At 35.9% G+C, this 13,697-nt stretch overlaps 1 protein-coding gene across 2 annotated transcripts in view; it reads left to right on the top strand.

Moving 5' to 3' along the window:
* Nucleotides 1–13,697, top strand: part of MID1 (midline 1) — a 136,949-nt gene that overhangs the window by 45,541 nt on the left and 77,711 nt on the right. The window lies entirely within an intron of this gene.

Raw genomic sequence — 13,697 nt, 5'->3', positions numbered from 1 at the left:
TGCCAGCCTTCCCAAACAGAATTTTGAACATGGAAAAACCACTGAATTATAGGTTTAACTAACTTAAATACTTTCAGATTAAAGTGTGTGGCTGCACTCATGTCTATGATCACTTTAGGTGCTCACTGGTGAAATCTGCACACGCATTCTGTGCAGGTTTTGCGCCTCTATGCTATGCAAATATGCACATCATATTCCTATGAACATAATGAAAGACGCTTCTTTACCTGGACCCGATAACTTCCTTTCATCTCTTAAAGACTTTTTTATTTACCAAAGAGTTGTTATTTTTGCTTTCTCTTTTTCTGAACTAATTTGTTATTTTAATAGATTTGTCGTTGGTAACATTAACATGGGCCATAGAAGTGAATAGCCACCTGGATTTACTGTGGTTTTTATTAATACAGTGAGTTTACATTCTTACCAGGTACTACTATTTAGTGACATAACAATGTATTGATTTCCAACTTTATACCATTAGGAATACACTACTTAACATGAAAGACCTTCAACATTACATACTGGATAAGCATGTTTTTGATGATGTAAAAAAAAGGAGTAAACATTTCTGGTCTTCTTGCACCTAGATAATGCAAGTCTTGAAAGAAGACTTTAAAAGGCCTGTCTTCTCCCTTGTGATCTTTGACTCAATACTGTTGATAGGAAGAAAATGAGGGTGTTTTTTCATGATCTGTGTCTTTTCTGTGCAAAGATGACTAAGCAAGCTCTGAGGCTAAAAAAGATAACATTCACATTGGATGTCACCCAGCTTAGCTAACCTAAAAGCAAGGCAACTGAAGTTCTAAGCCTACTAAAGATTTTACACGAGCCACCTTAAAGACTAATTAAAGTACTAATTTAATGGTTAGTATAGACTTGAGCCAAATAACTCTTGTCTCAGAATGACAACTCCTAGCATTATTTATATTATTTTGTATTTTTTTTTTGAGATGAAGAATTTCTTTGTACCCAAACTGTATAAAACACCTTTGCACACACAATTGGTAGTCCATGCGGAATCCTGTTCCTGTCATCTTAGTCATGAAGCAGCCTAGTTTATGTTGGTAACACCAGTGATGACATCAGTCATGCCAATTACGCCACATATATGACATATTTACACTCTGGTCCAGGAACATTAGTCCAAGTGGTTTCCATGCAGATCCAGCATCCATTCTCTGTTCACAAGCAGGTAATCTGAAAGTAATGTCTTTCCTTTTCTTGTTATCTCTCCCATCACATGAGTTAGTTCTGGTTTACAAATCGATCTTAGAAAATAAGATTTTCAGTTCTGTAGATTGGCATTTATCCCTCAGAAGTTGGAGCGATACCAGTTCCACCAGCATTTGGTAGCTGATGGTCAAAAATTTCATCTCCATTTTCACATTCAGGCCTCTTCCTCTGCCTTCCTTAAGGGTGATATGACCTCCTGAATCACTGGTCTTTCTGTAATATAACACTAGGCATGAGATTGCAGATGGTCTTTACTAACTTACAGATAGTGTGCACCTACCCCATGCAAATTAAACACTTAAATGGATCAGCAAATTCCCACTTTAGAAAATGGGTGGTTGCTTGCTATTTTGCTGCTGTGACTTTTTAGTATACGTGGGGTTTGATATAGGCTACTTTCAATCTTAAAAAAAAAATCTGAAAGAATGAGATAGCCAGTAGTATAGTGGATCACTTAAAAAATGTGTGATTAACGTTACCTTTCAAAAGAAAAGCTGACCTGCTTAAGGTGGCTCTTTTGATTTTTCTTTTTAAATCGACACACTACTGGTACTAACAACAGCAACTGGTGCTGTTCTGGGTGTTAAGCTATGCTAATTACTCACATTTTCTTGCAGTGGTGTTGCTAGTGGTTTAAACAATATCTCACCCGTCATTAATTATAGGACAAAAGATTGCATTACAATCTAGCTCCTTTTGTGGCAAAAATGAAGCTCCTTAATTAGGATTTCTGTACTCTTGTCCAGCAGAGGCGCCTACACTGAAGTGTGTTTAACAGCGAGTGTAACAACAATAGTGGACATCTCAAAATGAGAAAATGCTTTCCTTTGACAACAATATCCCCATCCCTGAGAGGTGCTTCTATTTCTCAACCTGTACTGGGGCAGGGGGAATAGAGGGCATTTGTGTTCCTTGAGGAGCAATCTTTCTTGCTTAGCTGCACAGCCACGATGCCACCTTCGTGCTCACTGTTGGTCTAGTGCTTATAGATGCGCTTTGGTTTGGTTTTTATTTTTCTTTTTAAGGTTGATCATAAACAGATGCATATTAGTAATGGAAAAAGCAATAAACCATGACCAAAACAGAACAGGAAATATCCTGGCAATACACAAGATTTATGATGTGGTGATCAAAATTGTGATAAAAATAATTTTTAATAGCAAAAACAATCAAGGTTTTAAATACAGGAAGAATAAATGACTGTGCTTACCACATCATATTACCTCAAAAAATATTTATGGTTAATTTTGATATTGATTCTTCACTTTCTTTTCTTGTTGCAAAAAAAAAAGAAAATAACAATTTAAACATTTTTTTTTTCTTTCAGAAAAAGATAACAAAATTACTCTTGTTGGATAGATGTACTTAAACTCATGAACAGGAGGAAAAAACACAGTCAGATAAGATTTATTTTGAACAATAGAGAATATTTGAGGAGGAACAAACTTCTAAGGTGTGGATGGAAATATATGACTCATTTAATATTAGCAAAGAGCCATGAAGAGTTATAAGAAAAGAGAAAGATAGATGATAAGACGTATTTTGAAATGGTGTAAAGCCAGCATAACAGCATTGGAACTAATTTTTTTACATGTCTTCATATTTACTTAGAATTTAGCCTCTAACATATATCTTCTTGCCAAAAATAGTTTTGGCACAATTTTTCTAATGCTTGGTCAAGAAAGATCCTTTGCGGAATCAAAGTTAGCTCTGGTAGCTTAGCTCTGGTTCACCATATTTCTGTTTGAAATTTATTAATGCTGAGTTGTTTTGGGCATGTTTGTGAAGCAGGGCAGCTCTCTGAATAGCACTCAGCAATTCCAGAAAGAGAAGGAGCTTCTTGTTTGTCTGGTTTCCAGATAGTTTTAGTGATAGAATCCATACACATCTGTTTTTCCAAATCTGTTGATTCAGGATGCAAGGATTACTTTTTCTACTGTGTGTCAATTCAACTACTCACAAATATTAAAGGAATAGGAATTGTGTCCACGTAGGGAGGAATGAATTAATATTTTCTAAACCTTTCACTGTATAAAGGTAGGAGACTTTCTTAAGACCACAGCTTCTACAAATATGTCTGCTTCCCTGCTATATGCACATTATAGATTGAAAAACTTCTCATGTTTAAGTAACTTTGCAAAGATTCTGGAAAAATATATGTTGAAGCTTTCCAACTATTTTTATATGGCTTTATTTTGATATATTGCAATATGTTGGCATTTGTGTCTATGTAGAGTTGTCTACCATAGAAATATGGGTAATTTTCAGTAATGTCTAACTTAAGGAATATCTAGAATCTTGAATTTGAAGAAACACACATATGCCTGTGTTTGAGTAAAAGTATACAGTTTCATATATATGTGTAGGTCAGTAAAAGTATAATCAAAGTCAAAGGTCAAATATATATATATATTATGCATCAATAGATTTACTTGTTTTCTATTTTTACAATTCTATGCATGTGTCCTTTTTAATAGCTGAATATTTTCATATCTAAATTTACAGTTTCTCTGTATACCCTTAACTTCACTAACTTGGTATTTAATGCAATCTATTTTAATAAAGTCCAACTGGTAGTGATGCCTTTTTGTTTGTCCTAAAAGCGCAAGCCAGACCTAGTTAGGTGATAAAATAGGTTACCTTTCTAAGGATCTGTAGATCCACAGGTGCACAACTTGCTAGATGGGAAGCACCAAAGATACACACATAACATAGAGTGCATACAATTTTTATGTATTTAGCAAATTAGCATAACTGACAAGAATCCCCTATTAGTGACTGAAATGGTGAGGTAATTCTTCCCTGATTTTACCCTTTTCTGAATTCCTACGCACCTTAGATAGGAACTAAACTTTGTTTATAAAAATGTGTCTCAGAGAGCCAGTTTCAACCTTGGCTTCCCAGAGAATCTGAACTTAGACCCCAGGGCTTGGAGCCATTGGGGAATTTATTTTGTCTTTCTGTCTAATAGAGTAGGTATAGTGCTAGCTATGAATAGAATCATTGGCTACAGAGCTACAAAAACATATGTAAAGGATAAAGAGAATATATAAAAGCAAAAAGACAAAAATCAATTCAGCATCAATATAGAAAGAGAGAGTATGTCATGTAATGGTTATATGTGTTATTAAACATTTAGATAAATGGCACCTCCTTTACATTGTTTGTAACAGATTGAAGGTAGTGCGAGTTCTGCAAATTTAATATATAGTTAGAGCATCATACCCAACCTGGCAAAGTGTAGAGCTCATGGACTTCCATTATTATTAGATTAGATGCAGCTTCATATTATTATTATATTATTATTATCAGATTAGATAGTGTTTGATAGATTTTTCAGTGTACAAATTTTTTATGAAATTAAAATGATGAATAGTCACAGGGATTATTATGGAATATTATTTGATATTACTTAATTATTTAACCCAGAAATAGATGCAAAACTACAACTAACTGTCTACACTTCAGTATTTGCAAAGATCCAAAAATATGAAGTTGTTGCATGGAAGAGGACTGATGTAGGAATAAGCTGTTTTACTACAAAAAATTTCCATCCACACTTATTTTATTACACTGAAATATAATTACTAAGGCAGACTTTAGAAAATTGTCTCTTTAGCTTGGTGTTATCTGCTTTGTCTTTTTCCTCCATTTGGTATTTGTTTTCAGAGTTTAGAAGGATAACAGAAAGTATTAATACAGAATATCAAAATTAGTCTTTTATCAGGGAAGAGAGTGTGTATGTGTTTATTTTAGACACATTTTGAAGTTCTTCATGTATATGACTGTGGATAATGAACTATGATTTTACAATAGTTCTAAGTACTATGGGATTAAGGGGTTTTATCTGCCCAAGTTTCCTTAAGTAATAGAAGCCAATTTTTTAAAACTTAATTTCAAAAATTTAATAGTTGGCAAGTCTTCCACATACTACTTATTTCCTTCCATTTTAGTGGAAATGATGGTGTTAAAGGTCTAATCCATTCAGGAAAAATTGAAAAATTAAACAAAATTGTGAATAGCACAGCATGATTATCTTTGTTCTCATGACCCTGATTTCCAAGGAAGCCAGACTAGTTCTCAATCATATGTTGAATAATTTTCATGACATCTTTTTTTTGTTTTACTTTTTTTGATCTTACAATACACACAAATTTAGCAATGATCCCAGTATAATCCTTCAAATTTTGGGCTTTACAGCTGTATATCTGTTATGTTTTAATTTGACCCTCTTTCTTAAGTAAAATGTATGCTTCCTATCAAAACAACAATAGTTGTATATGCCATTAGCACTGGGGACCTTACATAGGGTTAATAACAAACAGAAATGGTCACTAATTTGGAAAGCCTGAATAGTCCATGGCAAGGGAAACTCCTGCAGAAGGTCATGGACTGGAAAGCTGTGTTGGTTTGCTAAAGCACGTTTTGGACTCAAACCCTGATATGAGTGATAAGACTGTGCTCCCTTTCTCCCCCATTTATATTTATCTCTCCCCAAACCAGTCATCCAGACTCCATCTCTGTGGGCGTCCCTTGACTGTCCAGCAAGAAGTGTTGTCTTTTGCTGGGAGGACATTTTTGCCCTTGAGAGAAAACACCCACACCAGGAACCTGAGGCAAGGGGATTCCTGTCCTTCACAGCTTTCACATCTCATTTATAATGTTGCTCTCACAAATTATTTTCCAGTTGTCTCAACCCAGTGAAAACTAAGGCGGGTGTAAAGAAAAAGTTAATTTTATCATAGTGTGACTATACTGAGCTGTTCTTACACCTTCTGAAAACACTTATTTAAGTAATCCTCACACTTTTGCAGATCAAATGCTTAGTTGAAAGTACACTGTTTTCACCAGCAGAATGCTTAGAATATCCTGGTTAGCTAATAAACATGTAATATATATCACAGACTTTCTTGATGATTAGCCTTGATGGTGCCAGCAAGATTGATTTTTATGATAGCCTTTTCTTTTTTAATTTCTACAGGCTGGAGTAGTAGTATTACTTTTTTAGATGTTTCTTCTTTTGTGGTATGTTGGTCCTATGCAATATCTCAGTTTACAAGGGTGGAAGGGCTGCATCTACAGGGTTATTTCAGTGCCTCAGACAGATGTGCTTGAAAGACTGGGCCTTTGGGCTGCTTTTGTACCTTACAGATCCCCTCCATTAAAGATGAATAATCCATTTGCAGCTGTTCCCAGTTGCCAAGATGTGATTCTTTGTAGTAGCTAGGACTGCACTTTCAAAATTTAGAAAATTCTGTGCCCCCTGCTAGCAGCTGTGTTTGCACATGCACTGTGACTTCCACGTAAGACCTCCCTGAAATTCTGACTACTGAAAATCAGAGAGGGTCAGAAAAATACAAAAGCAGTGAGTCCAGGTATATGGTTATGTAGAAATGTTCATCTAAATTATTACTATCGCACTTCCAGAATTTTTAGGCTATTTATATTTTTATGTTTATTACATGAACAAAGTTCTGTCAGTTCGACTGAAACCAAGAGTGTGTAGTGGTTTGGGGTTTTTACATGCTCACAAACTTTGCATTTCTTGAGAATAGAAAATTTCCTGTCTAAATGTAGTCTCAGTCTTATTTTTTGAAACTTAGCAATTTTAGATTACTTGGAGTATGTTGACCATATTAACATAAAGTAGCAGTATGATCCTATAATTATATTTTACATCATGAGGGAAATCAAATTCAGCACAGATGAGAAAAGTAGCTAGAGTGCATATGGCTTTTGCCTTTGTTATTTATCTGTTCAATTAGTTGTGATATTCAGAATGGTCTTCTAAGTTACCCCAGACTCCTTGTTCATAGTCTTTTAGTGGCCCAGAGAAGAAATCAAATGCTGAAAGTTTGAAAGTCAAGGATAATTTGATAGAATAATATACTATATAAAGTTCCAGATTTACATGACAGTTAAGGGCTTTTTTAACAAAAAAAAAAAAAAAATCTCTGTGGGTTGCTGACTTTTAGACAGTTCCTCTATCATCTCTGTCAACTACATCTATCAAGTGTAGAAATAATTTACTTACTTTTACTGTGGTAATCCCCAAAGGCTCAATTAAAACAGAAAGTCCTATAATATTAGGTCTTGTACAAGTACTTGAGATGTAATCCCAACTTCAAGGAGTATTCATTCAGCCATCCTTAGAACAAAAATCAACAGCAAGCATGACAGGTATATAGACACTTTTTGTGGTCACAGTAACATTGAATTGAGCTGTTTGCATCAGGTAATGGCCATGATTAAAAGAATTTTGAAATTAATATTGGCTAGTTGATTTCATACTATTGGATTTCACACTACTATTTGATTTCATATAATTATTTTGGTTTGAAATACAATAGCCCCAACTCCCTTTGTCCTTATGTTGAAAAGCCTGGATTCTTTTGCTCTTCATCCAGGAGGAGAGGTGCCACTGCAGTTTCTGGCTCTGTATGTCTTTCCTTATGTGCCAGTCTAATGTATTACTTCTGATGTTGAAACTGATATAAGTTGCTTCTATAACAATACTCTTAATTGACTGAAATCTACACACCCTAAATTTGAAAAAAAAATCAAAAATATGAGAGAATCTCTTATATCCTCTGAGAAACAGATTTTCTTCTGTCTTATAAGTGTTTCAGCTTTAATTTCTTAATGACATTTTGGGATTGATAGCAAATTATTTTTAAAGGTTTATTCAAAATAAAATAAAATCATTGTACAATGAGAAGAGATCTTTAATGTAAATTATGTATCAGCTCATTACAATAAATAGCAAAATGTGTGGCCTTTTTCATGCAATTACTTCTCAGTGCCATACTGCATTAATCATTTCTTTCACCATTGTTTACTGTAGGCTCACCAGTTGTGGGTGATAAATCATTGCTAATACCAGGACAGATGAAGATGGGAACATCAATCTGCTCTCAGGCTGAGTGAGGGGCTGGGGAATAGAGCTCTTGCAGCCCAAGACTTATATCAGGATGAGATTGTTCAAATACTGCTTTTTCAGGGGTATGCCTAAAACACTAAGCACTATTGCAATTTTCTTTATCATTTACTGTAATTCTGCCAGTAGTTCATGCACATTTTGAAGTAGTTTATAGATATTAAACTTCTATTTCTGCCGCAGAAGATAAACACTAACGTGTTTGACTACAAATTAGCTGGAACATCTCTGATAGCAGATAGTACTGAAAGATTTCTTAACATACTCAGAGTATCAGAGTTGGGTAAGGCAATGGCTAATTTGAAGCAAATGAAGAAAAAAGAAGTGCTTCCCCAGTTAAAATAATCCAGCTTTTCTCATTTCTTTTGAACTATCCACACATATACAACAAAACATAAGACTTTTCAAACTCTTCTGTTTACCCCATGCAGGTCGTGGTGATTGAGATGTCATGCTGGCTATGAATAATAATGTCCACTCAAGCTTGTAATGTGTTTGAATGTCAGAGAAATTTCCTACATGTAGATCTGGTTGATAGTTAAAATTAACAAAAGTAAAATAGAAAACACATTGTCTTTCATTAACTATTGGAGAAATAAAAAATTCCTGTGAGGAAGTAAAAAAGAAGAAGCTGTGTTGCTGTGTTGAACCTGTATTAGACAAGTTAATATTCTCTTGGTAAGCACCAGAGCTTTGCTCTAAGAGCAGCTGGAACTTCCATAGGTTCCCACACTTCAGTAGCCTTCCCCCTGAAAAGCATCTGCATTTTTGGAGATGTCCTGACTATTCTGAAATGTGAGACTATAAACCCAAGTTTTGTTATTTGTTAGGATACTGTCAAACTTTGAAAGAGATTGAAGATGAGCAACTGCTCACAACATGTGTGTCTTGTGGTAGAAGTATTAAGCAGATTCGTTAAGCTATAGGTAAGGACAGGGTGTGCAAAACTTATTTCCAAATTAAGAGAGCAGCATATGGAGATTATAACTCATTCAAACTGAATTTGAACAATACCTATCCTATTAAGTTTCTAAAGAGTAGAGAATATTCTGATCTGTGTATGAATGAAAGTTCATCTGAATAGGTATTTGAAATATTTTATTTCTTGTCCAAAGACTTGGAACACATGCGTGCAAGAAATCCCTTCAAAGGAATAATTCAAGTAACTGTTAAAATACTGCAAATGATATCTGAATGTAGTTTTTTTAAAAAAAGTACTTTGAAATTCTCAATCAAAAAATAGGATTTTTCAATGCATTTCCCAATATAACAAAATGTACTATAGTCTTTAAACTGTAAAAGGGAGGAGAATATATGTACAGATAAGATCTCAAGAGAAGGATAGAAGTGAATGCTTGGTAATGAAGGGTGCTGTGTTTTTGCAGCAGTCAGGATCTCCTGCTGACTCTGTGATCATGCCTGCTTCCCCTGAGTAGGTAATGGCTGCTGGGGCAGTGGGTCACTCCAGGATGGCCCCACAGTGCTGGGGCTCTCCCATTGCACAGAGTGCTCTTCAGCTTGGCAGGGTGAGCTGCATTTGCTTTGGAAGGCTGGCACTGAGGGGTAAACTGAGCTCATCTCAGTTTAAAATAGAACTCATTTCAACGACATTGAAAAATCTTTCATGTGAGAGAGCTCCTGCACTGAGGCCCTTCTTCAGCCCAAGGGTCAATAAGGTGCCCACTTACCAAAAGGACCCATGAGATGCCTCATGGCATCTGAGGTCATGCAAACTTTGCGTGAATTTATGTGGCTCTTGAGTCTTTTCTTGCTTATGTCCCTTAAGTATGGGCAAACATTGTTCTTGGCCCTGCCTTTGATTGCAACCTGTAACTTCTAAAATCTGCTGGAGCTTGTGGGGGAAAGGGCGTTATATTAGCCATACAAAAATGTTTTCACCCTCTTTTGAGCATTGCTTATGATCACTCTTGAGGAAAAACTGACCTTTCCAGTCAAATCCACCAAACAGAGCAGCACCATGAAGCCTTTTTGTGGTTTTGCACTTTTTTTTTTGTCTCTGCTGAATTAGCTTTCTTTTCAGACTTGGTAGACACACGCTTTTGAAATTTTGATGCACTAAAATTCTTATGTAGGCAGAATGCAATTAATTACTGCAGTTCTTTTGGGGTAAGAATATTATCAGAGGAACCTTTTTACCCCATTAATTTCCTTGATTACTTCCAGATTTATTCATATTTATACTAGTTGAAAATATTTGCCTGAACATGCAGTGAATTACTCTGAGTAAAACTACCTCTTCAGGTTGTTTCTGGTAATGTCTTTTGTTAGAAGAGGTTGAGTAAAGAGAATGATAAGCTACTAAAACATTTTTCTGGAAAAAAGAAAAAAATTTAAATGAATTCTGAATTTTGAGTAGTTTTAAATGGGTTCTTGCTCTGCCTAAATAATTTAGCATACTCTCACTTGAAGGCAATGTAATTTTTCTGTCAAATAAGTCACTACTACACTTAAGGGGAAAAAAAAGAAAACAGCAAATAAAACCAATTTGGAGTTATACTATAAAATCTCATAATATTTAATTTCAACAGTGAAAGCTTCAGATTAATATTAAAATAATTTTGAATAAATTAGGAATTTATTTTAGTCTAATTTTTGCACCTATTGTGTGCAGAGTTGAGTGCAGTATAGGAGTACAAGTAAATTGTTGTGTTACTGATAAATGATTGTCACAAGTTACAAATTCATATGTGGGAGAGCTTATTTTGTAATGATTCTGATTATAGTTTGCAATGAAACTGTCATATTAAGGAATAAAACTGCAGAAGGTAAAGAGGGGAGTGCTTGTTTGTTCATGTAGTTTGGTTTGGGGTTTTTTTCTGACGTGTTGTAGACATGGTAGGAGCCCTGGTTCCCCCTGAGGTTCCAGGGCTGAATGACTCTGCTTGCAGAGCAGGCTGAGTCTGCTGTCACGAGTTTTCCTTGGAGGAACTCATTTCCTTCCTAAGGAGGTCTGCAAGGTCAGGCAAATAAATATCCAATCTTGGAAGCTGTGTGTCTCCAGGCTGCTCCCTCTGAGTCACTCTTTCTACAGAAAAATTCATAGGGAAAGTCTGTCATAATCCCAAAGAAGCTAAGTGCTTCCATAATGGGAAGCTGTTTTAACTGGGTATGCCGGGTACAAGAGAAGGGTTTTAAAGCTTTGGTGTTTTGTTTTTTAACACATTACATATATAATTTCAGTATTCATGTTTAGGATTCAGAAGTCATGTAATTCTTTTCTAGTGTTGTGAAAATTTTTACTCCCCCTTCTACTCTGGTAGTGAGAGTAAAAGGTGTCCTGCTTAGTCTTAAAAATTTGGGTCTATTACTATTTTTGCTTTATATTATGTTTATAGTATATATCAAATTCTGGCCTCAGGCAGACCACCAAAATCCCACATTGCTTCAACAAGTGTTATAAGATTTTAAAATTATTATTTATTGTTTGTTTATTTATCATTGACAATTTAGGATTTTTGTTATTTACACTCCTGGCACTGAAGGTATATTATGGGATAACTAAACAAATTTAACAAGCCTGCTTCCACCAAAAATTGTTCTTTCTGATGATGTTGCTCTCCCTGTCTTCTGTGCATGCTGCTATCATCCCACTGGAGCAGCTCCAGCAGCTGTGCAACCTTTGGTGAACTGATTCCCTGCACTTTCTGCTGGCCACGAGCAGCCCCAGCAGTGCAGGGGAGCAGGCACAGCTGAGGTGGGAGCCCTGAGGCTCATCCATTTCCTCCCTCTTCAGGCACCCAGCAGTCTCCAGGGACTGCACAAGTGAACTCCAGCAAGACTGCTGGCCTAAGTACTGATAGTAGATGCACAAATTAGTTGTCTTAAATACAATTTCCCTGCAGCTACAACAATTTGATGGCTAGTTCCTGTGCATCCACCATTTTCCCCTCCCTGTAGCAGTTCATCCCTACCTCCTATGCCTTGCCTGCTCAATCCCACCCTTGCTATGCCAGCTCTCAAGAACAAAAAAAACCCCACATCTCTGCACAATAAGTGAATAATTTCCTAGGTGTCTAGCAAGTTGAAATTATGCAATGATGGGTCAGATTTAGTCTGGTTGTGGTACAAAGTAAAGACAAGGATCTGACAGATTAGGACAGGAAGGAAAGTGATTGAATGAACTTTAAACATTATCCTAAGGAAGGAGAAGCAATTCCACCTACAGCCCTTCACAGAGTGTAACAAAAGGGGATATGGCAATTTCTCTGTGTCCAGCTCTGTTAAGGGTTGTTCCCTTTATCAGCACAGAGTGGTTAAGATGTGCAAACGTGACAGAGTTTTAAGAAAGCTGAAAACAGAAACTTTCTTTTTCCTTGTGTTCTTAAGTGGCCAAAAATTATTTTTACCATTACCAATTACCACTATGGATGAACAAATCAAAATAAACTGGAGATCCAAAAGTGGTACTATAACTATATCTATAGAAAGACTTCTTTCAGTACAAAAGTTTCCTGCAGAAGTTATGCCCTTCGCAAAATGTTGGCATTCTGGCAAAAGCTTCTAGTGGGAAGCTGTGGCTTTTATTTAGAATAGTGGTGGGAGAACAAATTTGATCTTAGGAGGTTTTTACACTGTAGTTGTGTATTTTGCCCTATGACTAGGCATCATGTCACCCCCTAACCTGCTATAAATCCTCCAGAGAGTTTAAAAAATGTTAAACAAATACTTCATAAAGCTGGCTTAAGTTGGAACTTGGAAGTAGTTGTAGAAGTCATTTGGTTTTGATTTCCTTGAGAACCCATACTAGATTTCTGGTAGGGATATAATACTTTCCTGCAGAAAATATTCATCAATGAAAAATATGGGCAAGACTGAAGATTTTTTATTTATGTATTTATTTTGATTTATGCACATGACTGGAAATGGTCCTGTAATATTCTTTGAAACACAGTGGAATTGATCTGTCTGGTAATTCCCTTTTAACCACAAACCAGCAGGAGTTCAACAGCTGAGCTGCAACAGGTGTAGATATATCTGCTTTTTAAAAACTTTTGTCAGAGCTTTACCATTTTCTCACAGACTGCAGGATCAAATGGGCCTGGGAGTCAGGCTCACTAAAACAGGGTTACTCTAAACTAAATAAAGAGCAAATTCCAAAACACACCAGAGCTAATTTGCCATTGTTTTCACCATAAGCCATAATGAATCCTCATCAAATGAATGCAGCTGCTATGGTGCTGTATCCAAAATAATGTAATTAAATTGCTGCTTGGGGAATTTTAGAGTATAAATTTGGCAGAGACTCATTACTGGCAATTCGACAGCAAAGCATTTATAATCTTATCCAACGAGGTGATCCTGTGTTCTGTCACTCCAAGAACAGAGAGAGGAGAAACAGAACCAGGATGACAAATGGCCAGACCAAAATCTGAAACACGAAACCACAAGAACTAAAGGCTAATCCAAGCCATGCTGGAAAGCCTGTTGGGATGGCAAGGGGAGGACAGGATGAGAAGAGTTGAATATATTACATCAGAAAAATTCCCCGCCACTCTCTGCAGTGACA

The sequence above is a fragment of the Melozone crissalis genome, unplaced genomic scaffold (assembly GCF_028551555.1).
Source record: "Melozone crissalis strain CALT ecotype California unplaced genomic scaffold, PUWL_Pcris_2 ptg000013l_1, whole genome shotgun sequence".
NCBI classification, from domain to species: domain Eukaryota; kingdom Metazoa; phylum Chordata; class Aves; order Passeriformes; family Passerellidae; genus Melozone; species Melozone crissalis.
This window is presented reverse-complemented; position numbering and strand designations above follow the sequence as displayed.